Genomic DNA, 12,260 nt, shown 5'->3' with positions numbered 1-12,260 from the left:
GCTCATTTTGAAGGCTTCAGGGTTGCCACAGTGTACCTAACAGGGTACACAGTTAGATGGGAGTTTGTAGCCAAAACAAAATAGTTTCCTGTGGGAACCAAGGTCATTCCAACAGATGGCTGGAAGGAGGAGGAGCACCGTATCCAGGCAAACAGTCAGCACCTTGATTGGACCATGTGACTGATTGTTTGGGGAAAGGGAGAACTTTCACTTTTAACTTTTAATCAGGTGAAAACCGTGGGGACTTTCAGAGTCGGTTTTCACCAGCTTGTGCCAATATGATATCTCCAATAAAATTGTTCTTTGAGGAATTCGTCTGCCTCAGCTTCAGAGTTCTTCTTTCTATGGAGTTATTAGTTGGAACCCTGATGCTAGTAATATCTGTATGTCAGCTCCAGACAAGTCTGTGTCTTTCTCCTGCCTCTCTGGATGAAGAACATTTTGTCATTTGTCACCTGTTTCTCAGGTTTGAATGCTGAGGGCACCTATACCAGGTCTGTTCTCATAAATTTTTTATCAGTGGTATTGTTGGGTTCATCTTGCACACTTACTGTATAACCAGTGCAAGTCTAGTCAATGTTTTTCCAAGTTCTGAAATAATCTTTAAATGATTTAGACTGACTTTTCCCCTTTCCTTTGGAGCCAGCCTAAAACTGCAGTAAATAAAGGTAAAGGCATCCCTGTCCAGTTGTGCCTGACTCTAGGGTGTGATGCTCATCTCTGTTACTTGGCTGAGGGAGCCAGCATTGTCTGAAGACATTTTCCATGGTCATGTGGCCAGCATGGCTATATGCCAAAGTGCACATGGAACACTGCAGTATAAACCTGTAAATATCACTAATAGACAGGAAGCAATTCACTGAAATGGTATATTCACATTAAATGACCGAAGTGTGAAGCACAAAAATATCTGTAAGCCCTTAGGAATGAGAGAAGAAAAAGCCTTTGATTGGCATCTCTGAACATTTACAAGCATTACATGCTCTAATGCTTCAGCCTAAATGTGTCATGGCATTGCCAACATGATTCTCAGCCTTCTCTCCCCTTTATGGGGTACAGTTTTTATAAATGAAAGATTTTCTCAAAACAAACCAAGACAATTCTCTTTCCTGAACTCTACTCCATCTCTTGTGCCTACCATGTTGCTACAGCTTGAATAATAGAAAAAAAAGTTGAAATCTAAACACAAGTAAAAAATATGAAGTTTCTGGATATGAGGCATCAAATCTTCCCTCTCCCTTCTTCCAAACATTCCCAGAAAGGAGTGCGTGTCCAATTTCACACTACAGGAGAAATCTCCAATTTGAGTTGAATCGGAAACAATCCATCAATGGAGAAGCTATAGTAAACCAGTCAACACCTGATAAAGATAAAGAAGAAATAGTGCAATACTGGCTGCAGCTATGGGACAACCCAAAGAAATACAATAAGAATGCAGCTAAGTTAAGAATAAAAAAAGAAGCTGAAATGAAAGAACTTGTATAACAGCAGATATGGGGGAAAGGCGGCAAGGAAGATCAAGAATTGGTTGGCACAAGTGAAGATGAATCATAGTTTTGGGTTGAAACATATGGATGATCTCACCCATTGCCAAGTAATTTAAGAACATACTGCAAGGAAGTGTAATTGAAGATTGGTTAACATCTGGCAAAACCTATCCGGCAATAAAAGATCAGATGCATCACCAGCTAAATGCAGGTGAATTACCTACTTACCAACAACTTTCAAATTGCTATTTGGTTGGATAGCTGATACAGTCCAGCAGCATCTCATTGAAATCAAGCTCTTTTCATCTGAGAAAAAAATGAAATTGCCCAAACAGCAGAGGAACAAAAAAATCAACCCCCGCTTGACAAGATGATTTTGAAAACCTTCAAGAGAAGGAAGGTCAACTTGAGTGTGGACTGGATTGATTGCAAAAAGGCATTCGGCTCCCTGCCACATGATTGAATAATCAAGTGCCTAGAAATAACATGAGTCACTAGAAACATCAGAAGATTTGTGCAAAGATGAATGGCACAATGGAAGACACAATTACTGGTCAATGGTGATAGACTGATTAATTAATATCAAGAGAGCAATTTTTCAAGGAGACTCACTATCACCACTATTATTTGTCATTGCACTGATCCCTCTGTCATGGTCCATCCTTTACATGGATGATCTGATCCATCCTTTACATGGATGATCTGAAGCTATAGAGGAAAACACCATCTGAAAGTATATCTTTGCTCAACACTGTCCGTATATACAGTCAGGTGCAATAGAGTTTGGACTGGACAATTGCACCACCCTTCTCAAAAAGGGAAAAATAGTGAAAACTGAAAGAATCAAGAGGACCTATGGAAATAACATCAGAGGTCTAGATGGTATCACTACAAATACCTGCGCTCTTCAAGCTGACAAACACCAAGCACACGGAGATCAAGAAAAGGTTAGAAGTGAATATGTCATAAGAATACAGATCTGATGTGGGATAGAAACTATAAATTAACAATGGCAGTAGCCTATAAAGAATTTGTATAAAATGTTCCATAGATGGCACTTGGCACCAGCGAGATTGGCCAAAATGTTCCCAAATCTATCACCTAATTGTTGGAGATGTGGTTACAAATTAGGCATATACTACCATATGTGATGGATGTGCCCCAAAATAAAAAAAAATTGGCGTAAAATTAAAAATTGGCTGGAGGAAATTACCAAATTAAAAATGGAATTTAAACCAGAACTCTATTTATTAGGAATAATTAACCCAAAAATAGACAAATCTTTACAATATATAATACTTCATATATTAACAGCAGCAAGGATTACTGTCGCACAGGGATGGAAACAAAATAATGTACCAGAAGAAGAAACAGTAATTAGAAAAATTCTACAATGTGCAGAAATGGATAACATGACGCTGGAAATTAAGGAGAGGGAAGAGTCGGAATATTATAGAGTGTGGAATAAACTATATGATTGGTTAGAAAAAAGAAATCAAAGTAACAATTTGGAATGTTTATTTAACTGGGTTAAAACTAGGAAGTGTAAATTGCTGAACAGTGTCAACCGGATAATGATGGTTTTGTAAATAGATACTAATGTAAATATAAGTACATAGATGAAAGATTGAATAAGAATAGAAAATACATATCCATGTTGATACAGTAAGCTGTAAAATAATATATGATGTAATGGTATGTTTGTTACGTGTTTTTAATGTATTTTGTTTTTTTGTTGTATTTTTTTGCTTTGTTTTTAAAACTTAAAAACTCAATAAAAATTATTTTTTTAAAAAAAGAATAAAGATCTTAAAAGTCCAAAGTCAATGTAATAAATACAGTACTATCAAGGCAATTGACAATTGGGCAAGTCCAGTCATTAGATACACAACAGGAATAGTGGACTTGACTTAAGCAGAACAAAAAGCCCTGGATAGGAAGACCAGAAAAATAATGATAATAAATAATGCTCTTCATACATGCAGCAATGTTGACAAACTCTACTAACCAAGGAAAATAGCTAGGCGTGGAATGTTAAATGTCCACCACACAGTTGAAGAAGAAAGAAGAGGATTGGAAGAATAACTGAAGAACAGTGAAGAAGATGCACTGAGACTAGTATATCATGACAACTTACTTAATACTGGAGAGATCAAACTGGCCAGTACATTAAAAAAGTAGCAGGCAAAGTAAATAACAAGACCTAACAATAGCTAAAAGCAGGAAAGTTGAAGAAAGAGACAGACAGGATAATTCTGGTTGCACAAGATCAATCCTTAAGAACAAATGCATTCAAAGCCAGAATTGAGAAGACAGCAACACACAGCAAATGCCACCTCTGTAAAGAAGCTGAAGGAACAGAGAACCATGGTTAAGCTGCTGCAAGAAGATTGCACAGACTGACTACAAACAATGACAAGAGTGGTACATTGGAATATCTGCAAAAATGATAATTGACTGCAAGCAAGACTGGCGGGACCACAAAATCGATCATGTAATATGAAATGAAGAAGCTAAGGTGCTCTGGGACTTTAGAACTCCAACAAACAAGCACTTGCTACAAAATACTCTATATAAGAAAGACAAAAATGTCTGGCTAGTAGATATTGCAATACCTGGATTCAGCAGTAGAGAAGAGAAAGAACTAATACAAAGGCCTTGAACAAAATACAAAGGCCTGCAAATAGAAGTAGAATGACTATCAGAAAAGAAAGGTAAGTATCAATAATAATGGATCTCCCAATACAACTGGAGTATCATTTGAACACCGCTGGCAATCAGTCAATTGTAAAAGGCAGTGGTATTTGGAACAGCTTGCATTCTGTGACCTGCTATATGCTATATTTACTAACATCAAACAATAATATCTTCCTATCCCATGTCCTTGGAAAGGACTGGAAAGATGGATAAACGCGCCAAATCCAGTCTAAACATCTGGCTGTTGTATGGCCAACCATAATGCATTTTCAATCACTGAAAGATTAGACATTGGAAAAAAATATATTAAAAACTGACATAATCAAACTGTGGAGAGAATAGCAGTAAAGTAGGGAGGAAAAAATAAAAGGACAGATATTAAGATTGAACAATACTTTTGTTTTATTGAAATTTCGATATATCTGTAGGAAGTTAGTACCAGTGGTGGGTTGCCCCCAGTTTGGACCGGTTCACAAGAACCAGTAGTAAAACCAGCGGGAGGCTCCGCCCACCGCCCCGGATGTTGTCATTGGTGATCTGCGCATGCGCGAACCGGTAATAAAGGTAAGTAGAACCCACCCCTGGTTAGCACCCACTCCTCTCCTAGAAGAATGAAATATTTTAGGAAATATTAAAAAGGCAGAATATATTTCCCTGGATGAAAATGGAGAAACATGTTTTAAAGACAAAGCAGTTCCCACCTTGCTGCCTTCCCCACACCTTTGTCAATGGGTCAGAGGCAGAAACCCAACCCCCCCCCCTTTGTCAATGGACCATCATCTGCAACACAATAGGACCCATCTAGCAACAGAAACTCCCCACATGGCACCTGGGGAGATAACATCAGCCAGCAAGGCTAGCTAAGACCCCACCCCCTGGGAGTCTGATAACCAATCAGGATACTCTTCCTGTGCCCCAGGAAGTTCAAAGCCAGAGAGGGTATAAAACCCAGGGACTCTCAGCATTTCTGCCCTTTTCTGTTCAGGAACTCAAACTATGTGATCCTGTCCACCATTAAACCATCTTTCCAAGCAGTCTCCATGTTTCCAGTGTCTTTTTCCCCACTTGGAGCTGAACCCAGAAGGATATTTCTTCCAACATATCTCTAGGCAGCAATTCTATCCAGTTATAAACGGGCGATAAACACACTACACACAGTAAACCTAATAACCTAAAGTATTTTTGTTTACAGCTATAATTGATTTTTTTTTTGACAATCCCCTGCAGATGCCCTTGACCTGCATCTACACTTCATTCTAACAATTGCTGATGAGCTAATTGACAACTTCAGGGTTTAATAATGCAACTGAACCCTGCAGTGGTGTATTTAATGGGAACTCCATCCAGTTCCTAGTCCTTTCACCAAGTACGGCAAATCTAAGGACAAACACTATGGATGAGCCACTAAAGAACTTGACTCCAGCAAACACTGTCAAATTTGTTCATTGAAACTGTAGAAAGTCAACTGTGCTGCAATTATTTAAAAAAAGAGGGAAAAAATGCCAGTGGCTTAAAGAAGAATTTGAAACCTCTGCCACTGTTCATATTCTATAAGCAACACTGGGGGGGGGGGGGATAAATAATAAACAGAGGTAAATAATCAACAGCAAAACGAGGCCATCATACCATCACTGTGGTAAAAAATAAGGATGCCAATGAAGAGACAGAAGCATTTCACAGAAAGTAAAAGAAGTGTAGGATGAATCAAATTACTTCATTTGCTTTAGTTATTTATGCTGCGTCTCTTCTAATAGTCCTTAAGTACCAGTGAAGGGCAGAAAATCAGGGAGCAAGTTTATGAAGTAACCATTATGCAAGTAGAATTTTCCTCCCTTTGCAATCTCGCCAGCCAAAACTATCTTCTCATGACTGCTGCTATCACTTTTCCTATCTACTGCTATTCCTACTGCTATTCCCAGGGGTGAAATCCAGCAGGTTCTGACAGGTTCTGGAGAACCGGTAGCGGAAATTTTGAGTAGTTTGGAGAACCTGCAAATACCACCTCTGGCTGGCCCCAGAGTGGGGTGGGAATGGAGATTTTGCAATATCCTTCCCCCAAGAGTGGGGAGGGAATGGGGATTTCATAGTATCCTTCCCCTGGAGTGGAGTGAGGATGGAGATTTTGCAGTATCCTTCCCCTGCCACCAAGCCATGCCCACAGAACCAGTAGTAAAAAAAAATGGATTTCACTACTGGTTGTTCCTCAAATAAGGTACCTACAAGAATGAACATTGGTGGTGGGGGGTTTGTGTGCAATACGCTTATTCTGTTAATTAAGGACGCTAGAAATATCTAGAACAAGGAAATGGCTAACCTTTCTGATTTAGAAACTTCTAAAATGTAAAAATGTATGCACTTCAGTATGTAAGTTTGTACTAATAAAGGATAATATTTGTGCCTCAGGGTTGACATGAGGGATCCTTAGTGCTCTCTGAGCTTGGTTGTTTTCTTGTAAATGTTTCATTACCCAAACTAGGTAACATCATCAGTACTGGCACATTATGACTAGGATTGATGATATTACCTAGTTTGGGCAATGAAAAGTCTGCAAGAAAACAACCAAGCTCAAGAGCACCAAGGACCCTTCACACAAGTTTGTAGATCTACTAATAGACAGATGAGATAAATGGAAAGAGCAATGTATTTCTGTGTATTTAGATGTCATTATGGAGACTCTTGCTTATCTTCTCCTCTTCTTCCCAAAAAGCAAAGATCGATCTATCTATCTATCTATCTATCTATCTATCTATCTATCTATCTATCTATCTATCTACATGGCTACCTACTACTCTCTCCACAACAACTTTGGGAAGCAAAGAAACTTTTTTTAAAGCCACAATATAAATAATTATACAATTATAATTATACAATTATACAATTATACAATTATACAATTATTTAGTCTTTTGGCAGCAGAGAGAATAAAATCTACAAAATAGTATCAAACAGCTGAGGTTTCAGGTAAAAGTGAGCCAGAAGTTGTAATAAATAAATAGAATTTTGAGATGTATTCTTAAAATGACTGCCATATCTTACATTTAAAAGTACATTTAAAATAGTTCATAAAAACAACATATTTAGGACATCATAACCTGTTCATAAAGAGGTTGGAGTTTATTTCATTTTCTATTACAATAATTGAAAACTGAAATGCTGCCAAACCCATAAACAATTTTTAATTTCAGCTATGGCTTACTGGAATCATAGTTTCATAAGCCATCAGTAAGACTTAGGATATAACGCTTGACGATGGTTATTTAAAATAGAAAGGAAATTATTCTAGTTGTCTTAATAGACATGACAAGAGAAGAACTACACAGAAGATTGATTCACAATGGTAAACCACAGTTTAGTGTTGCATCTAAATCTGTCAGCATTATGACACCTTTGAATTACTCACTCTAAATTGCAAGGGAGGTGGCAATAACTTGCTGGAAAACATTCCCTGAAAAAGCTAAGATTTGCACATGTTCACATAGCCCTGTCTCTGTCTTAGCCAAGAGAGCTCAAATAACTTTAAAACAAACACACTCTTTCATTGTATAGTTAAATCCCTTTCATTTGAATCAATCCTAATTGAATCCTGGCAACTTAATGTAGTTAAACAAAATGCAGTACATTTTTAACAGTTCCCTCTTTTAAGAGACCCAAGCCACTGATTGCACCTAAGCAACTTTGGCTGATTTTCAGAAATTCAGCCAGTTTGGTCCTGGCTAATACTGAGTAATATTTGGCTGGGGAGGATTTAAGAAGCACAGAGCTGTAGTGGAGAATGGTAATTTTTTAAAAAAATATCCCCAAAGGAATCAATAGAGAACCACTTGCATGACATGCCAAGAAAACTGCATGAATAGAGCCTTATAGAGTAAGTCACCACAAGCAGAGTGTAGCTTGGAGGAGATGTTTACTTTGCCTGCTGTAAAAAAAAAAAAATCGGTCTCTAAAAACAACAGAAAGCAATGGCAACACAAAAAAGGGAGCAAATGTAAGTTTAAAGTTGCCTCAAAAATCTACGTGGACTGCTGGTCACTTAATAAACATATCTATTTTTATTGCCCCAATGAGGAAAAGAATAGATTGGCTGGTTAGGTCCTCATTTTTGTGTCACTGCTGTTCTATAATAATACTGTTTTACATAATTTGTGATTCAGTAGGATTTGTCTGAACCAGTGGTGTGTTTCAAATTTTTTTACTACCGGTTCTGTGGGTGTGGCTTTGTGGGCGTGGCATGGCTTTGTGGGCGTGGCAGGGGAAAGTTACTGTAAAATCTCCATTCCCACCCCACTCCAGGGGAAGGATACTGTAAAATATCCATTCCTTCCCCACTCCAGGGGAAGGTTACTGCAAAATCCTCATTTCCTCCTGATCAGCTGGGACTCAGGAGGCAGAGAATAGATAGGGGCGGGGCCAGTCAGAATTTTTACTACCGGTTCTCTGAACTACTCAAAATTTCCGCTACCGGTTCTCCAGAACTGGTCAGAACCTGCTGAAACCCACCTCTGTTCTGAACGCCAATGCAAAATAAGCTAGTTTTGTTTTACAAAATGGGTTATTTTAAAACCATATTGTTTCAAGTATAGGTAGTCCTTGGCTTATGACCACAATTGAGAACAAAATTTCTGGTGCTAAGTGAGACAGCGGTTAAGTGAAATTTGCCCCATTTTATGACCTTCCTTGCCATAGTTGTTAAGTGAATCACTGCAGCTGTTAACAACATGGTTGTTAAGTGGCTTCCCCATTGATCTTGCTTGTCAGAAGGTCGCAAAAGGGGATCACACGACCCCGGGACACTGCAACCGTTGTAAGTATGGGTCGGTTGCCAAGTTTCTGAATTTGGATCACATGACCGTCAGGCAATGGTTTCAAGTGTGAAACATGGTCAAAGGTCAATTATTTTAGTGTCATTGTAACTTTGAATCGTCACTAAATCAACTGTTGTAAGTCGAGGACTATCTGTATTCTGATTCAATAATCACAAAAGCCACAACGCTTTTCTTTTCCAGCTTCTTCATTTCTAAAATGCCATGTATTCTGAGCTTTGCAAGTTGATACTAACAAATACAGGAGGCAGATACACACTTGCTGAAGAATTCAGAGCTTTTCTTTGGGGCAAGTGAAATGCAGCGCCCAATGCTGTTTTTAACTCTTTTCTGACAGGTGTTGAAGGCAAATCAGATTCATAACTTTAGCTGAATTTTAAATGTACGATCCGTCTTCATTGTTCTAATGAATTTTATTGCTTTTTAACTGAATGATTAATTGAATTTTTAATTTGCTTTTTCAGTGAATGATTGTGAGTACCCAAAGTTGCTTCTGGCAAGACAGGTAGCATATAAATTTAAGAATAAATGAAATAATGCAAAAAGTTGTGCATCACTTACAAGTTTTTTTTTCCAAGCCTAAAGTCACAAGTAAATGTTATATATCATCAGACTTAATAGGACTAAATTCCTTTTAATCCTTTCTTATTCCTAGGCACATATAGAATTACATTACATTTTAAATTAAGCTACTCCATATTCCTAGCTATATATAGGAAGGAATAGTATGCTCCTTCCCATATTTGGGTAGACCAGGTTGCTTCGATAGAAAACCTATTTAATCTCCCCTTGTACAAGCTGACAAAGTGAGGAGAACCTGTGGCTTAGAGGTTAATACATCTGCCTAATATGAAAGCAAGCCAAGGTTTGAATCCCAGAAGGGTATGGCTAGCTGATGAGAGCTAAATAGCTTGAAATAGATCTATACTAGTCTCCCTTTATTTCTTTGTCAGTAAAAATAACTTTAACATCACACACACACACATACACACACAATTATGTATATATTAATGAGAGAGAGTGAGAGTGAGAGAGATGGAGTTGAATGGATAGATGAGAGTGATTCCACATGGTTTATGACATGTATCTCAGTCTTTGAAGGCATATTTAGGGACAGATTATCAATTGTCATTAGAATGCATAACTTTCATAATAAATTATATTAAGTCACTACTTTACTTTTATCATGTGAATTCTACATGTTTATGTTGTGTTCCTCTCCTTATCTTGGCTATGGGAATCATTTTCACATCTTTTTTTTCCTTTCACATTTAAAGTATAATCCCATTAACCCAGGAAATTGTTTCCTTCTATCACGGAAACTGCCACAATTTTATTTATTTCTATTGTAACCTGATATGGATGAAGCATGAGCAAGATATAGAATAGCCTAGTCAAGTTTTAAATGTTTAATATACTTAAACAAAGAACTGAATGATTTTATAACATAATTTAAAATGGACTTTTAGAACCTTGCACTAATAGAACATATTTGTAGGCTCTCAGACTCTTTCTCCCTTGACACAATAAAACTTTTATAGAAGATTCAGAAGTTCTTCAAACTTGTCCTTCCCTTCACTATCCTCCCCAATTCATTTCTTTAGTTCTTTTACTCCCGAATGTAAACTGAGAGAAGATGCTCTGTGTTACCGTGCCTGAGTGACAGTTCTGATACTAAATCATCTCAGTGCATAATTCTGACCTAAAGCCACAACAAAGTAAAAATTAGAAACATTACTCTTCACAAGCCTTGCAAAGAATGGTGAACTGTGTGGTTTTTAGAACATATTTGGGTAGAATGCATTGGGTACAAATATAGCCACTTCTCAAAGATTCCTTTAATATTCTTAGATGAAACACAGGATTCTGAAGACCAGTTAAGATGTGATAAGGTTCTTCACCTTTATTATACAGAACTAAAGCACATCAGGTCCACCAAAGAACCATATGCAGCTTTAAACTTCTGAAGCATTGCAACTTCTGTTCTATTAAAATCTTTCTAATGCTGCTTCAGAAATTTGAGGATAAGAAGAATCTTCCTAGCATAATCAAAAAAGTAGTTGGTAGCTATCAAAAGGATGATTCAAACGGAGAAGAAAGCTTGTTGGGATGCCTCTCTTTTTGCATTTACTCCTAAATTTAATCGTGCTTCTGATAGCTAAATGGAAGTGTTACGTACATGGAAAGAATGTTTTCTATTCAAATCATGTTTTTGCAGCTGGGTGATCCTTGCAGCGTTTAAAGTAATGCAGGGAAATAGATTTAAATGAGCTTGCATTAACCTGGATACAGTATTTGTATGTGCATATCATCATTCTGTCTGTCTGTCTGTCCATCCATCTCTACCTACTTACCTACTCTGTATAGCATTTCAAAACTGAAAGGAAAAAAATGTGGTCCCTAACCACATATAGCAGCTGTTGGCCAATCCTACCACTTTTTCTTAGGATCATATTGTAAACAGGAGCTATATGATAGTTGCACAGATATTCTTCATAGCTGAAGTACCATTTCCCCTTCAATCCCAAAGTCATTCCAACCCCTAATATATTTTATATTTGAAAGTATGTTTGCATGTCTATACATGTTACTGAATGATTGTGTTCATAAGTCATATTTATCAGGTCAGTTCATGATTTAATGGGCATATATGCCCCACCTGAAAACTTGATTAATAGAATTTCTGATTAGAGATATTCAGTGGTGGGTTGTCCCCAGTTCGGATTGGTTCTATAGAACCAATAGTAAAACCGGCGGGAGGCTCCGCCCACTGACCCAGACATCATCAGAAGCGATCTGCACATGCGCGCTGTCACGATGCGAACTGGTAGTAAAGGTAAATAGAAGCCACCCCTGGAGATATTCCTTTGTGGGCCATTATGTCAGTTTATGAACTGATGTTTTACAAACCTAGGGTAAAGCAGCAACTAAGTTAAACATGGATGTGGGCAAAGTGTGTGTGTGTAGCTATGAATGCATGTTTGAATAACTGTCTTGTGATAGATTAGAAATGTAACGTGTGGGGAATCAACCAGTCACTGCTGACTCCAGCCTTCTGGAGACACAAAGAAACTTTGCTTTGCCAAATGGGCTAAATCTGCTTTATCTTTACTTCCTAATTGGCTAGTAATACATTCAGGGGAAGCAGTAATGGGTTTTCATACAATGCATTATTAACTTGCAGGTTTTGTTGCCCAAATTGGAGCAATGAAAACCACCTTCAGGTAGTTTTAAAAGGAGATACATTCATGAAGGA

General features: G+C 37.7%; 1 protein-coding gene across 2 annotated transcripts in view; it reads right to left on the bottom strand.

Annotated features, from left to right (window-relative positions):
• PRKG1 (protein kinase cGMP-dependent 1) overlaps positions 1–12,260 on the bottom strand; it is an 873,884-nt gene that overhangs the window by 331,495 nt on the left and 530,129 nt on the right. The window lies entirely within an intron of this gene.

The sequence above is a fragment of the Pantherophis guttatus genome, chromosome 6 (genome assembly GCF_059756535.1).
Source record: "Pantherophis guttatus breed Tessera chromosome 6, ASM5975653v1, whole genome shotgun sequence".
NCBI lineage: Eukaryota > Metazoa > Chordata > Lepidosauria > Squamata > Colubridae > Pantherophis > Pantherophis guttatus.
The sequence above is the reverse complement of the archived record's forward strand: the minus strand, read 5'-3'. Positions and strand labels throughout refer to the sequence as shown.